This window comes from Medicago sativa, chromosome 2, assembly GCF_051527215.1.
Source record: "Medicago sativa cultivar Bolivia chromosome 2, Bolivia_mono, whole genome shotgun sequence".
In the NCBI taxonomy this organism is placed as follows: domain Eukaryota; kingdom Viridiplantae; phylum Streptophyta; class Magnoliopsida; order Fabales; family Fabaceae; genus Medicago; species Medicago sativa.
The window spans coordinates 14,965,020-14,981,821 of record NC_140750.1 but is presented as its reverse complement, the minus strand read 5'-3'; the positions used below and the strand labels follow the sequence as shown (position 1 = coordinate 14,981,821).

Genomic DNA, 16,802 nt, shown 5'->3' with positions numbered 1-16,802 from the left:
AATGCAAACTATATTAAAAATAAGAAATAACTTTTTTTTGTTGAAACAACAAATTTTATTCATCGACAAGTTAGGTGTAAGACACACCACCAACTCGCGGTAAACCAGGAAAAAACAACAAAAAGTGCACCGTATATAGGCGGCACGCCAAACAAGCAAACACAATGCTTATACAAAGGATTCAAAAGATTTTAATGACATTGTATGATATAATACATTACAATGAAAATCGTCTCCTATCCATATGTTGAAAATGAGCTAAAATAAAGAACAGCTCTTTCTATATAAGTTACAAGACGGTCATTTAGCCACTCATCACCCATTTTATTACATAGGTTACTCTTCACAACTTTCATCATAGCTGAAAAAACACGTTCAACACTTGCAGTTGCTACCGACAAGAGCAAAGCCAACTTCAAAAGTTTATAAACCATAGCAAATGTGTTGCACTTATTTGTTTCCACAAGTTTTGCACAAAGTTCTGAAGTCCCTTTCATCTTAGCAAATTTTGGGTCAGATCGAACATTTGTAATATAATTCTTAAGTTGACGACGTAACACCACTTCCGGCACATCTATAAAATCATTTGGATAAAACTCAGTCATCCTCAATAATTTGTTCGCATCAAAAGCTGCAAATGATTTTGCGGGACTCAAACATGAAACACACTGTAAAAGTTCAGTATTCTCTTCACCAAACCTAGCATTAAGCTCATGCAACTGCAAATCTAAAACACTAAACAAACAATCATTCTTAAAGTGATGCAAATTAGAAACACTAGAAGTTGATGAAAGTTGTCTAGCTTTATTCCTTTGCGCATATAGTGCATCCATATCAGGCACATCAATATCATGCTTATTGCAAACTTGAATAACCTTAGATATAAGTTCTTCCCACCCCTCATTCCTCATATTTGTAATTGTTTTTTGGTATCATTGACAAGTGACAAAACATTCAAAAGATCTTGATCACGCCTTTGTAGTGCTACACTCAAATCATTTGTAATTCCCAAAATCTCAAACATCAGATATAACATGAAGATAAAATCAAATGATTGAAGCACATCTAGCAAAAGCACATTTTCACCAAATTTATCAAATGTCGGATCATTCCCCACTTCTTCAATCACCCCAACAATGTCACCATACAAAGTCATCAACCTAGTGAGAGTTCTAAAGTGAGATTCATCAATCAAAACAGAAAACACATCATCCGCCATATCACATACAATTTCTTGAGTTATTTCAAATGCACAAGCAGAAGCAAGATCCTTTTGAATGCTAGGGGCAGTCATATAGTTATTTCCGGGAGCACAATTTAATACAGTAGCTATCTCTGGGTTACCCTCCTTTAAAGTGTCCAACAACTCAAGAAATGGCCCCTTGAATAAAGAGTTTTTATCCTCATCATTTCCTCTAAATGGAAACCCACACCTCAAAAGAAACTTAGCAGCTAGAAGGGATGTGTTCACATGAACATGATATTCGACATTCATTTGATTAGTTTGTTTAAACAATGTAGCCTTAATACTTTGGTTTGGGTTCATTAGAGAAAAACCCATATCCACACAATCTACATGAGAAGAAGTAGTCGCATGATTAGCCAATCTATGAGCATGCCTCCAATCACCAAAACCATCCCCCACATAGTGATCCCCACCACTTTTAGACACATTTTTAAACAAAAAACATGACAAACAAAACGCTAGGTCCTTAGATTCACTATACTCAATCCAATCATACAAATTAAACCAATTCTTACAAAATCTACGTCTTTGTCTACCATGATCAGACCAAGGGTAAACGAAATTGCTAGGTTGATAAGGACCTTTTTTAAGGTAAGCTTTACGTACCTCATCTTGGATGTTAGGATGATAGCTTTAAATTGGAGACCTAAGTCCTGGATCCGTTTCCGAGAATTTGTAATCAACAACTTGAATACCCTCATTGGCCGAGTTAGGTGTAACTTCACTTTGTGGCTCACTTGGATGTTGAGTATTCGATGGTTCTTGATTAGTCGAAGAACTAGCTTTGTCTCTAGAAAGCACCGGAAAAAATTTCTTCATCCTATAAAACACACAATCATTGGTACAAGTAACAAGAATATCATTAGTCATTAAATAGGTTATATTTGGCACCCACTCCTTTACTCATCTCCATTATAATACAAAACCACATGTTCTTGATATCAAGGTACCAATATTCCAACTCGTGTTATAATTTTAAAGACTGTAATGCAATCCTTTTCAATACTATAATGTTTTATTTATGATGTACTTAGCCTGTGAGAGAGGCGACAACGATACTCGTTTTTGAAATGAGGAGTAAAGGTGGATAGTCGTTTGTATTTGTTTGTAAAAACATGCATCATATTAGAGAATGGTTAGGCGGGGTGATAATAGATATGAATTGTGATGACAGAGGCCAATTGCAAGGCCTTGGGGTGATCCACGAATCTACATGTCCTCTCTGGAACTTCTAGGTGACTCGTGTTGATCCCACGATGTCAGGACATACTTAAAACTGGACATCCTTCATTAGTCAACTGACAATATTTTTTCAGTGAGAGTGTGAAGCACCGAAGTCATCCTGTGAGGTGTTGCTTCAATAGAGACGCTAAACGTGTACTCCTAGTCTACTAAATATCTAGAGTTAGAAATGTAAAAATTAGGCAAACCATTATCTCTATAAATAATAATCAATATATATATATATATATATATATATATATATATATATATATATATATATATGTATATCAAAATTAATTAAATATAAAGAAAACAGAAATCAATAAACTTATCTCTTTTGAGTTGTTGTTGAGTTAGATCATCGACCACAATTTTATCAACAAATTTGACAAACAAATCAAATAGACTCAACACCTGCAAAACGAACAAACCATGAATAGTCTGTCTGAGATGCGATCAACAATAAGAAATAAGAAAAATTTCTTAAGATTTAACAGACCCTTCTTGGATTTACCAAGAATGCAGAACTCACAATAAGAAATATTTGCAGGAAGACGAGAACCCAGAGTTGTGTATAGACTCATGAAAAATCAGTTAAAAATATGACTTGAAACATAAAAAGAGGATTGTCTTTTTTCAATATGCTACTTATCACTAACTATGAAAAGGAGAGTTTTCTACTTTACATTTTTTTGGTGTAAGTTTTCTACTTTACATATATATTTATTTTTAAGACATTATTTTTAAGATATTATATAAATAAATTCAATTAATATACTTACATGTGTATTCGTTCATACAAACTTATTTAATATCTAACCCGAGCAAAACCGGGTCTCTAAACTAGTTATTATATTATTATTATTATTATTATTATTATTATTATTATTATTATTATTATTATTATTATTATTATTATTATTCCATTCTACAAAAGAAAAAGAAAAAAAAGATCACTCATTTTTTTGAACAATTTTATCAAAGTAAAAAAAGAAAAATCGGGTTTAGGGTGTCACACCGTCGGTATCTACACCACTCCGTAGTAGAAGTGTCTTATTTATTGAGTTATTATATTCTAAGACTAGTTAAGTCTTATTTCTCAAACCCAAATTGTAATCATCTTATCAACCGAACAACACCTAGACCCATTAACGATACTAACCTTAACGTCAAAAAAAAAAAAAGATACTAACCTTAGCTCACTCAAAAGCATATTTCTCCTTCTTCTTCTGCAACTTCATTATACTTCATCTTTTTCATCGTTTGTTTATCATACTTCATCCATCTTTCTCATCTTCAGCAAAAGATCGATGAAGTATGATGAACAAAAAATGAATAACATGAAGTATATGATGAACTTACAAAAAGAAAAGGAAAACATAGCTTCTGAATGAGTAAAGTTTGTGTAATTGATATGAGTTTTTCTCCTTTACCTGTCTATATAGAACCACTCAAAATTGAGTAAACCCTTTTAGGTATCCTAGAGGGTTACTTTAAAAAGAAGAGTGAGGTTTTGGAGGGCGTTAACGTTTCTTTGATTATAAAGATATGCATGGCGAATCCAACATACCTTGGGGCCCAACCAAGAAGGAATTTGAAAAACAAATAAAGAAAAGGGAAAATAATTAAAACATTGAAATAATGAACGAAAGAGTAAGGAAGCATGTGTATTGAAAAAAAAAAAAATACAAAGCAACATCATAGAAATAACATTAAAAATTTAATCTGTCTACAATATTTGTTCCATTCAAACAATAAAAACACAATATTCACACACAAAAATAAAAGCACAACATTTCTTTATGTAAGAACTCAACAAATATATCCTATATTAAGTCATTTGTCCAATATTGACTCTGTCATCTAAACCATGGACGACCATGGTACAAGACAAACAAAAGACAATCGCTCTTTAGACACTTTGTCAAAACGGTAGTTAATTACTGTTCAAATCACTTTTTAAATCGATTAAACTGATTTAAGAAATACTAAACGATAGTTAATTACCGTACATGATAGATGTCCGTGAACAATCACTACATGCTTAAAGAGCAACCACTGAAACAAAAAAAAAAAACAAAAAAAAAAAAACAGGGCTAAAATATCAACTTAGCCTACTCACCGCAACTCAACAATAAACATAAGTAAATACAATAAAGTGAAATAAAGAAAGGAAAAATAATAAAAAATTTGAGGGAGTGGAAATCTAAAAAATATGAAAGTTGTGGGAGAAGGGTGGAATGAATCCTCTAATAGTAATTTACACATCAGAGTGCAAAGTATGATGTATCATCGTTCATGAAAAGAAAAAACACATAAAATATTTAGATAAAATAAATTTAAATAGTGATAAATCACACTTTACTTACTCAACTTATATATCAAATACATATGAGAGAATCCATTTCCGGGAGAAGGGAAGGATTTGCAGACTAACTAATGATTCATATGGATGAGTTTGAGTGGAAAGGAAAAAGCCATATATATACTCGACCAGCTAGGTTATGGTGGATTGGTGGTCCATGTTAGATGTAGTAAAACGTCAAGATCTGTTTAAAGAGAAACAACAAAAATGTACCATTCCCTTAAAAAAAAAAAAGTACCATTGTTACTAGGAGTGGTTGGTATGTACTATTGTGTGTGGCAAAAGCGAAAAACAAAACATTAAAACCAAATACTTTTTTTTGTACAAGAAAAAACAAAATACTTTTTTTAAATGAAAAAAAAATACATTTTTATTGAATGAAAATGAAAAATAATCAAGTAGCCTTTGCATTCTGCATGCTATGATCTTGAGTTTATATCATGGTTTGAATTTTGTGTTGGGATTCTGCTATAAGCATGTGTTGTGTCTCTTAGACTTATTTGTGTTTGACCTCATTTAAAGGATATTAATGTGTTGTTGAATCCCCCTCTCCCCAAGCCTCTCACGCGTCCTACTATTCGTCCATTTTACTCTCGTTTGAATTCTAGAATTCGAAGTGTGTTATTAGGGTTTCAGATTCTAGACTCCAAAACCATCCTAGATACCACACAATGGCTGGCTTCACATCATTTGCAGGATTCACAATGGGAGGTGTAATGTTGAGTTTCAATTCAACGAGGGGATCAATAAGAGAAGGTTTCGGATTCTACATTCCAAAGTGTAAATAATTTCAGAAAACTAGACTATTTTTGTGAAAACAAGTTTTAGATTCTACATTCCAAACTGAAAATTTGAATAATTCGGGTTGTAGAATCTGAATAATTCGGGTTGTAGAATCTGAATGACGCTAGTGTAGAGTTTTTTACGTGAATGAAACGAAATCGTTAATAATTAAATGAGGGAGGTATTAGAGTCATATTGCCATTGCATTAAGATGAAAATAGTGTGTAAGGAGTCCATTGAGATGACTGTATTGTGTTTTAAATCCAAAATTTCGTGAAATAGAGGTGTTTTTGGAAGGGGTTTGGAGTGGAAGGTAAGAAATGTGGCGAGGACTCCATTTATAAAAGCAACAAATACCACCAACTGTTTCTTGAGTTAGTCCATGTCACTTATACTGAGAAGATATACTCAATTGAGCTAACGTATATGGTGTATGAGAAGGAAGACAACCTTACTTGGACTCTAGAAAGGTGTTGTGATTTGTAGAAATCTTCAGAGATACATCCCAAGGTAACTGTGATCGACCGATACAATGTTTTGATGAATGTTGTTGACATATTTTTTTCTCAACTCTATTGCTTTACTCTGTCGTGTGTCGGTACCAGATTTTAAAAAATGTCAGAACAAGATGTAAGTTAGATGTCTGAGTGAAAAAAGTTAAATCCAAGGATGCGAAACCGATCAAACCAACAGAAGTATGGAAAACAATTATAGATGCATGTTAAGATATATTGAAGTTTGTTTTAGAAGAAACGTATCCTGCTTCCCTTCATTTGTTCAAAATTGTTTGTGCAAACTTTCCAAAAAAATTGGAATATGTGGAAAGGACGACATTGGGGCCGGTGAAGAAGAAAACAATAAGCTCTTGGACGGACCACGTCATGCATATTAGTAATACAACGACAAACAAGCTCGAATAAGCTAACATTAGGTTAAACAAAATATCTAACAAATAATACAGGTGATATATGTAAAAATTGACATGAGGTGTTTCAGATTTTAGAATCCAAATCTGTAAATATGTGGTAGTTCTACCGACCAAAAATGGGATATCGAAAACATTTTTTTCCCTCTAGCACACCACCAGAAGGTAACCAACTCATGTATCGTGGAGATGTTAATTACAACCACTTTATGCATGTAAAATTGTCTTTTACAAATATGTATAAAGGACGGCCGTCCAATACCTCCTAAGTGTCAACTATGGAAAATACATTGTCAACAAGATGCATTGAACTAGGAGTCTAAAAATTTTCCTTGAATGGTTAGGTGTAATGAAATTAGTCCTACTCATGGTGATGTGATAATTGGAGACGATGTGAATCCTCAATATAATATGACCGTTGAATACCTTGAAAAAGATGAAGAGATAAGAAAATTGAAGATGTTGTCAAAGTCGAAGAGTCTTGAGAGTATGGATGATGATATCGTAGACCTCATACAATATTAGTTAAAATGTATATGATTAGGAAACTAAATATGTCTTATATATACAATGATACTTTGATATAATTATTTATATAAAAATTTTAGTGCGGTAAATTTGCAACACATTTTGCATGAGAGTGACACTGCAAATGATTTTCTAGCTAAGAAGGATGCTGAGTGACAGTGGTTTTTTGTCTTTCGTAAAGCCCCTCCTGATAAGATATTTGTTCTCTTAACGCATGCGATGGATGATCAGTTTATTCGACCCTAGTTGGGGTCTCTTATTCATTTTGTTTTGTTTTGCTTTTTTCTTCTTCTCTCTTTTGCTACCAAAAACTGGAAAATAATTGCCCTATTAAAAAAGAAAAATAAAGATTAAAGATTGAATTTGGTCTCTAACAATTTTCTTCCGGACCATTTCAGTATGCAATAAAAAGTAATACATGAGCTAGTCTCGGATATTTCATACAGAAACAAATTAGTTACTCTCTATAAATATGTTAGAGATTAATTTAATATTATTTTTTATAAGAGATTGAATTGATTTGTGAGAAAATTGGAAGAAAATAAAATAGATCCTCACTAAACTAGGTTATGATCCATGTTGGATGCTGAAAAATGCCAAACTTTGTTTAATGAGAAACAACAAAAATGTACCATCTCTGTTAGGAGTTGTTGGTGGATATGTACTATATGACTCATACAGTTGAGTGAAGACAGAGAGCCCCCCCTAGCATGTCTTGGAAGCTTATTTATGGTGTTTAGCTGTATTCTTTGCAAAGAAGAGAGAGTGAAAAAAGTTAAGATAAAGTTTTATGCCTCTGTTCTAGAAATGGAAAAGAGGCTAATGTGTACAGTATTTTAAAAACCTACTCGATCATCGTCTAGGTAGTCCCGAGTCATTAGTCGAACTACTGAATCATTGATGGAACTGCATGAAAGATCCATATTATGTCTCAGTCGTATCATCCCGTCTCAATTAAAAAAATTCTTTGTATTGAACTGATATACTCATCTCTAGAAAATGCACAAAATGCTTTTCCTTTTTGAAAGAATTTAATATAGGCGTGAAAGAAAAAGTGTATTTAGTTCAGCGCATAATTAACTCCATCAAGAATTTGAACCACTTTTTTTACTATCTGTGATTGCAAAATGGTATTTTGGTCCATACATGTTAGCTCCAGAAACTGAGTCAGTATGTCCCCATCTAGTATCTTGGGTACTCCAACCTAATACAAAATAGATGTAGTTTAAAAAATTACTATGCAATATTTATATAAAAAATCATGAAAAAATTCAATAATGAAAAGCAGTGAGCATTGAATGCCAAATTTAGACTAAATTTAGTTTGTAGTTCTTACTGGATTTTCGCGACTCCGAAACTCATTATGATCATTTCCAAGAATAGGTGCAGTCAAATTATGGACAACAAGTTTTGCTTGTGCAGCTTCTAAGAGCTTATATTCTTCCCTACATACAAGATAAATTGTTTATATCATACATATAAAGATTCGAAACTCCAACAAAAACAAAATGAATTAAGGGTATGTATAGATTGAGGATTTTAGATAGCTAACACTATTTTATTTTTAAAAAAATTAAAAGAATAACATGATACATGATCGTATAACACATTTCACTCACACTTTAAGTTATTTTTAGAAATATTTTATAGCGTCCTTAACTTAGAAAAGAAAAGTAAGTCTCTCCTTCCAAAATTCTTCGTGGCAATTAAGGAACTGGGGCATTAGCCTAACCTAGTACTGATCATTGATTCATTGACAACGGAAAATTGTGTATTTTGGTACAGTCTAAGTATTTGAAGATAACACTTTTAACATAACAAAGTTAAAAATCGACAATGTTAGCCAACCCCAACAATATGCATGCACTTCATCATGGAAATGGCACACTTATAAATGATTTTCATTTTGACAAATTCATCTTATAAAAGTCTTGTCCAATTTATGTCTAATAGTTAGTTATTGTCATAATCTATCCAAGTAGATAAACCAACCTGAGTTCAGAACCAAAATGATAATCAATTTTATATGATATTGACTTGGACAACAAGACTTCAACTTCCATACATGGATTTTTTTTTCCAGGTAATGGGAAATGAACTGTCGACAAAAATTACTCACTTTGATGTTTAGAGAACTACTTTAATAATTGATAGTTACCATGACAAAGGGAAGAAGATCATTATGTTTCCTGAGAGAGTACTAGCAATGACAGCATTTTTTGGTGAGTCAACATTTGTATTGGGGACCGTGTCACCTAGCTTAGCATCTTCAGCTGGAAATCTGTATGAAAATGAGCACTGCAGCGAAAAACAGCTGTTTTACCAAAAAAAATCATCTAAACTACTATAGAAACAAATTAATAAATTAAATTGTTCTAGGAAACTTTAAGGACATACCTTCTGGATGCTCATAACTACCTCTCCAATGAAATAAGCACAGCTTAGTCTCAGATTGAATTCTGCACATGTAGACCCTGATGATGCAGGTGACCAATAACAAAATATGGTTAGATTTTTGTTTTCACGGAGAACAAAGAGTTATAAACTAGCAAGAAACTTCTTTGAAAATCTTGTGTGCTTCTATAGATTAGAAAGTGGCAAATACAAATCAAGTTACACAAAAGCCTTGGTTCAGGTTTACCTTCCAAATGATCTGAACATAAAACAGAAATGTTTCCTTTACAATCTGATACAAAAGCTGTATTATCATCCATGGGAGTACAATCAGCTACTAACCTCTGTGATGGGTCACCGGAGAAAAATGACAATTGTTTTGCATCCTAGCGTAGAAGATACAAATTAAACTAGTTCAGCATTGGCTTTTCTTACAAACATTAAGATCATTTCATTACAAGGAAATATATACAAAAGGTTAGTTTGATAAGTTAGCCTCATTTACTACAAATTGGAAATACGCAGATCATTATAGAGGAATGGAAGGCAAACATGCAACAAACTGTGCCATTAACTCTTTTCGAATGCCAAAACTAATCCTCTTAAACGCAACATCCATGGAATTAGGGGACATAACATTGCCATACATGACCCTTTGACCTAGGGGACAAACGTGCAGATCATTAATACAAAATTTCTCTCCAATCTTGTTGTCCTTTAAATTTTTAGTTCAATAAATAAAAATACAAGAGAGGCGCCATCAACACTCACCTCGTCGTAAGAAAAGAAAATGATACCATCACGACCATCACCAACTGCAATTCTAGAACAATGTGCTGTCAAAGATTTTATGATGAAATGTGTCCTTTCAGTAGCATACTTTATCACTTTAACTCTCCCAATCAAAATAGTGTCATATTCTAAAGCACAGACATAGAACTGAATAACAAGAAAATAATTAAATGAGAAAACAGTAACCAAATGTAGTTTTCTTATGCGAAGAGGTAAACATACAAGGTTTATCCAACTTACAGTATTTCCAGAAGATGCTAAGAAGTAGTGATCAAGATAAGGACTAAAGGACAGATAGCAAGTGGAATTCCATTCCATATAGTTGCGCAAACCACTCGGAACTGCCACGTTTCATTTTTATTACCAAGTTTGACGACATCCAAACTATTGTTATCAGCAAGGTAGACAAACTCGAGATCCTAAGTAAGATCGGGTAGGACCCATGAGATCGTGAATCGGGGGATCGTAACACGGATCGTAAGATCCTACCAAATTTAGAAATTCATATATATTACATATAAATTCATACATATTCATATGAAGCAACATAATTTAATAGAAAAATAACTTTAAATAACACTCAAATTCATTAACAGTAGCACATTAAAACAACTTAAAACAGCTCTAAAATTCAAAACAGTAACACATCACACCTAAAAACATCTTTAAAACTCCAAAACGGTAGCAAATAACACCTATAACCATCTTAAAAAATCCAATGCAGCTGCAGACCAGAACAGAAAACGAAAAAAAGAAAAAAAAAACACTTAAAAAGCTTCAAAACAGTACTCATACAACTCCATAACAACAATAAAACTTAATCATAATTATCTCAATGGTCAATTCCCAAATAAGTAACGTGAGAGAGGAGATTGAGTGCTATGAATATGGGAATTGTATTGGTAAGGTTCCATGATTTATGGGTGTATTGGAAAATTTCCCTAATTATTGATAGTGCCTTTATTGGGAAGATTTTCAATAATCAATGGGTTTAATTAGGGAATTTGAAACCGTTTCAGAGAAAAAGAAGAGTGAAACACGTTTTTTTTCCTTTCTGATAGCAAAAATGCGTTCTTTGCGATGCGGGTCACGAACCCGACCCGAAAAGATCCGGATTTCTGGAAACGAAACACCAAACGGTTCACGAAACCGACCCGCGTACCCGGTTTTCTGGGTTTCAAAACTAATCGTCTGGATCTACGATACCAACGAGTTTACGTTTTTCAACTACGATCCAATCAGCGACCACCAAAAACCGATTCCGACGACTCTCCGGCACGGCGAGGGGATGTGAGATCGTGAACTCGGACGATCCTACGAGTTGGATCGAGAGTTTGTCTACCTTGGTTATCAGGGATACTGCTGAGGCTACAGCTTGATAGTGGTCCAAGATAATGTACTACTAATTCGTGGAAAGGTGAAGTTTTTTGAGATAATGATGCTGACTTCGAACAGAATGCCATTGAAACATCAGTTGAATTTCGCACGTTATCAAGGCAGAGAACAAGAAGACAACCCTTAACACTGCCAGAAACATCCTATTAGAATATGGTAATCAATCTGAAATGTACCATGATTAAAATAGTGATATAAAACTATAGGGAAAGTGAAAAAACAAGAAAAGCTCAATGTCCTACCCCTCAGCTTCACCATTGGGCTTTACATATGGACCAGAAGAAAGACTAGTTCCAGCCACAATCACCAGCTTACTTCCAAACTTGACAAGTTCCATTGATTTTACTTCTCCATGTTCAAGTTCAAAAGACGCCAGTACTGACCCACTTAGTGGGGACACAACATATGTCAGACGAATATGTACCATGATTCAGTTCAGTCCTCATTACAAGCAGCATTCCACTTTCATTGTGATACAGAACCTTCCGTGGAGTGCCCTCTAAATGAAACTTCTGCATATTAAGTCTCTTATTGGGTAACATCTCCGCCTAAAGTTTCAAATGATAAATAGTTTAAGTCAAGATAGTAGCAAGTAGCAACACATACAAAAAGACACACATACAACGCGGAATCAGGAACAAAAACATAGTTATTTTGTAGTGAGGGAAAAGTTTAAAAGATAGAAAATAAAACAGTTTTATCAACAACACTATGACGTCTGAAGCATCTCATGAGTTAATCAATTGACAGTAACGTGGAAGCAGCGATGTTGTAGTGTGTGATTTTCTTACCAGATGTAAGCTGTTTTCTGCAACAAGTAATATTTCTTGTGGACACTCAACAGTGCAAACAGGAGTTAAATGTGACGAAGATTGAACATTGATAGAAGTATAGGAAAGGCCTTGTCTTGCAGTATGCAACAACCAAGGCTTATCACTCAATGCGATTATATCAGCGTCAAGGGTGTCATCCAAGGGAACCAAGAAAACAGGATTAATGCCAATGTGACGAATGGCAATCAATTGAAGCACAGAATTGAAGCACGGAAGGAAGGTCATTTAATTTGTCAAAAGCTTTAGTCGTAGAGTGAAACGATTCTGATGGCCACTCAAAGCGAAGAAGCATTCCGTTCTTCAATCCAGCAAGAACATAATACTTACCAACAAATACAAGGCGTACATCTTGAGGTATACAAATTGCATTATTTAATGTAATTGTCGCACGAGCAATTACTATTACTTCTCCATCTGGAGCAAAAGACCAAACTTCCACAGAAGGCCTATGTGTGCCAATAACAAAGCTATCGATGGAAATGCATGATATTTCATTCTGCAATTTCAAATGTTTCATTTCAAATACTTCATATGCATAAGCTGATATATATGTAACCCCGAGGATAAACAAAGAGCACAGGTTAGAGGTTGACACAACTATGAAATTATGTCCAACTGCCCCCAAACTGATATTCATATTGCGTGGATGCCAACATGTGCAATTGGGAGATGACAAAGGGATCAAGCTAGTCCTATACACACAACATGGATTGCAAGGATCTCTAAAGTTCATTAACAGAAGCTTGTTTACAAGATAGAATTATCTCCAAGACTTAGAATAAACTTTTGACAATGGTCAAATAAGTGAATCATCATACCTATGTAGAATAATTGCTAATAGAGGATTCTTCTCCTTGCTTGTTTGTCTGGAATCTAGTGAAATAAAGCACATACTCCAAATAGTACCACAAATGCTGGTATTCTTCATGTTTATGGAAGTACTTTCTGTCTCTCCACTATCAAAAGGATGTATTATTTTCTGGAATTGAGCAGAAAAGATAACATAAGTATAGTTCTTCAAAAAAAAAAAAAAAAAAAGAATAAACTAATGAAAATTAAGAAAAAAATAGTATATAGTCAATAGTTCTGTTACTGCTACAGATGTAGCAAATCATGAGAAAGTAAAAAATCATTAGCTGAACCATACAGATAACCACAAAAATGGTGTCCTATATGCATGTTTAGTTTCCTAACCATTGTCCTATACCACTAGAAACAATCATATCTTACTGATATATGCATATTTCAAACACACACCAACATGCCGCCTTTTTAAAGTGCATAACGGTGTAGTAGTTTGGACCTTATCAATGATATCATTGCCACTCATTGACACAGAAAATAGAGCCAGTTGATCTTCATATTCACTAGCTGCAATAAAACAACCACTGCAATAAAACACACACATGAGGGATAACAAGAAAGATAATATGAATGTTTTCCAAGAAACTCATTTGACTAGAAAAAGAAGCATCACCTGGAATCAACGGCTAGTATACAAATGTCTCTCGTTTTTCCAAGATTAGATAGCTGAACATGTGTTAATGGAAAAAACCTATAGCATTGCTTAAAGGAAAATAAGAAAGCTTAGTAGAGATATATCTTAATGGACCAAATTGGAAATACACCATGAATGTTACCAAATATCGGTTCATACAGAGTAAAAAAGAAAGGGAACCTGTTCATTTCATTGCAAAATGCGAGCACTGACATTTTCCCAGAATCAGATATAGCAACTAAAAGGTCTTTGCCACACATCTACAAAACAAATGAAAGGGGCTAAATAAAATCCAAATTTCTATCTATCTATTTACCTTAAAACAATTTTTTATTTATTTTTCCATATAACACATGACAAAATATTACACTTCATTGCTCCCTCATATCTATACTAGTTGAAAAACAGAAACATTCACAACTCCCAACAACGAACAACTAACTTCATTGGAAATACACATTTGTTGTGAAAGACAATGAAGCAACTACTCTTTCCGTTTCTAAATGAGTGTCGTGTTTTGAAGCCACAGTTGATCTAGTTTTTCCAATTTTACCTCAAATGAATACTTGCACAAAATAATTCTTGGGTGGACACAAAAATTTGGACACTCCATTTGGTCACACAGACAAAAAAGTGCACATGCTATAATTGAAAATTAATGATTATTTAATTATTATTTTTGCTACTTTTTTCTTTTTATGTGTGTGTGTGACCAATCAGAGTGTTCAATCCTTGTGTCCACCCAAGAATTGCTCTACTTGTACAACACTCTCAACTCATTATATTCCACCATATATTTGTAGTAATAATTAAGCTCAAATTGTTATACTCATCCATTTATTATTTTTAAATGTGTATTACACTCTCAATAACACCGACACTTCTCATCATGGAAGACGAGTACGATATGAGACATGACACGACACATGTGATTACATTCGATTAATTAATTATTTTTTTTCAAATTTTTACTAGTGTGTAGTGTCGTGTCATGTCTGGTATCCCTACTTCATACTGAACAAGGAGAGTAGCAGCACACACCTGTGGATTGTCGGGTTGGAATTTTTCATGACAGGGCAATATAGCAAGATCTTTGATGATGCCAAAAACAGGCTGATCGCAAACAGATTGTAAATGTCCATCATCATGAATGACAAGCAATTCTATAGATGTCTCCTGCATAAGAAATGATAAAAATTCATTCAGTTGAAAAAAATGAATGTGCTGAAAGAGCGAAAAGAAGAAATATGAACCTTGCCGAAAACAACGTCCATGGAAGATGAAGAACGGAAGTGGACCGTAGAGGACTTGAAGAATGGCGGTTCCTCGGAGGATGCATTTGGAGAGATAATAGCGAGAAGTAGAAGAGGAAGATGAGCTTTCTTCTTTGAAAATCGTCATTGGGTCTCTGATTGAGTTGAAGATTGTGATGTTAGTTTGGGTTTTGCGAAGGGAGTGAAGCTTGGACGTGACGTGCTTCACATGCATATCATCTTTGACTAAATTTTTTCAATAATAAATAAATAAATATTATTAGTTTTTTTTTTAAAGTTTAATTTTTTTTTGAAATGTCCATATAACAGAGTATATTAATTAAAATCAAATAAATAATGAAAAATAAAAATACGTGATATAAATAATGAAAGCGGTTGTTTCAACCAATCATGATAACTGTAACTGAAGGAAGCAAACGTGGCTTTCAACCAGAGGAACGAATTTAACTTAACTTTTTCAATAAGGAAAAAGGGAGTAGCAACCGTATTTTGAAAGACTCGGTTGTTCCTCTCCTTCCAAAGAACCCAAACAGTAACAAACCAAATTATCGTTAGAAATGTGTGAGAGCACCTAGGCATACCCGCCATTTTAGTAAACTGTTGGTAGTGATGTCGAAGGTCACCCGAAGAAACCGCATAAATACCTAACCAAAGCCCGTCTTCAGCCCATAAGCTGCTAGATATGTCACAAGAAAGAAATAGATGCAAAGCCGTTTCAGGAACACTACAACCAGCTACACATGTCGCAACATCAACATGAATAACACCCTGCCGTAACAAGTTGTCTTTGGTCGGAAGCCTGTTTCGGAGAAGAAGCCACACCATAAGAGAAACCTTTGTCGGAATACATTTATGCCAAATATCATCCGCAAGATTGCTATCCTACGTCGTTCCTGAGCTTATCTTAAAATGTTATTTTAAGTATTTCATCATTTTGTTATAATTTTTTTTGGATACTACAATTTTGAAAAAATCTCTTAAAAAAAACTATTTTAAATAGCTTTTCATAAAAATTATTTTTAAAAGATGTCATTTTGAAAAAATATGAGATTTTTACTATGTAAAATCTCGAACAATGAATATATAAATTAGAAAATTTCAAAATCTTTTTTTTTTAACTTATAACAAATGAGTTTGAAATAACTTTTACTAGATTTGAGTAAATTTTCAAAAAATCCATTTTTAGAAATACAAAGAAAAATTCATTTTTTTAAAACCTATAAAAAACAGACCTAAAATCAATTCAGGAGGTAAAATCAATTATAGTCAAATTTATTAATAAAAATAAAAACAAAAGTCCCGGAATATAAACTTAACCAGATTAAATAAACACTACCAAAAACAAATGTATATGCACTAATAAAAACCCAATTAAATAAAAAAAAGAAAGAAAAAAAAAGAAAATTAACAAAGTTCACCACATTCTTATATTCTTCAATTAAGTCATTTTTTTTTTGTGCATAACCAATACTAATATTCCTTAAAAAAAAACCAATACTAATATGCATATCAAATATATTTTAAGAACCAACATGCAATCTTAGT

At 33.3% G+C, this 16,802-nt stretch overlaps 2 pseudogenes across 1 annotated transcript; both read right to left on the bottom strand.

Annotated features, from left to right (window-relative positions):
• Window positions 1-13: 13 nt before the first annotated feature.
• Window positions 14-2,240, bottom strand: LOC146944865 (uncharacterized; annotated as a pseudogene).
• Window positions 2,241-7,974: 5,734 nt separating this feature from the next.
• On the bottom strand, window positions 7,975-15,427 carry LOC146944864 (uncharacterized; annotated as a pseudogene). Its single transcript, XR_015026150.1, has 14 exons — window positions 15,025-15,427; window positions 14,164-14,243; window positions 13,963-14,040; window positions 13,789-13,873; window positions 12,444-13,464; window positions 11,895-12,200; window positions 11,616-11,781; window positions 10,498-10,658; window positions 10,237-10,404; window positions 9,713-9,851; window positions 9,469-9,545; window positions 9,230-9,369; window positions 8,408-8,516; window positions 7,975-8,275 (listed from the first exon to the last, which is right to left on the bottom strand). The product of XR_015026150.1 is annotated as an uncharacterized LOC146944864 (transcript).
• Between the last annotated feature and the right edge of the window lie 1,375 nt (window positions 15,428-16,802).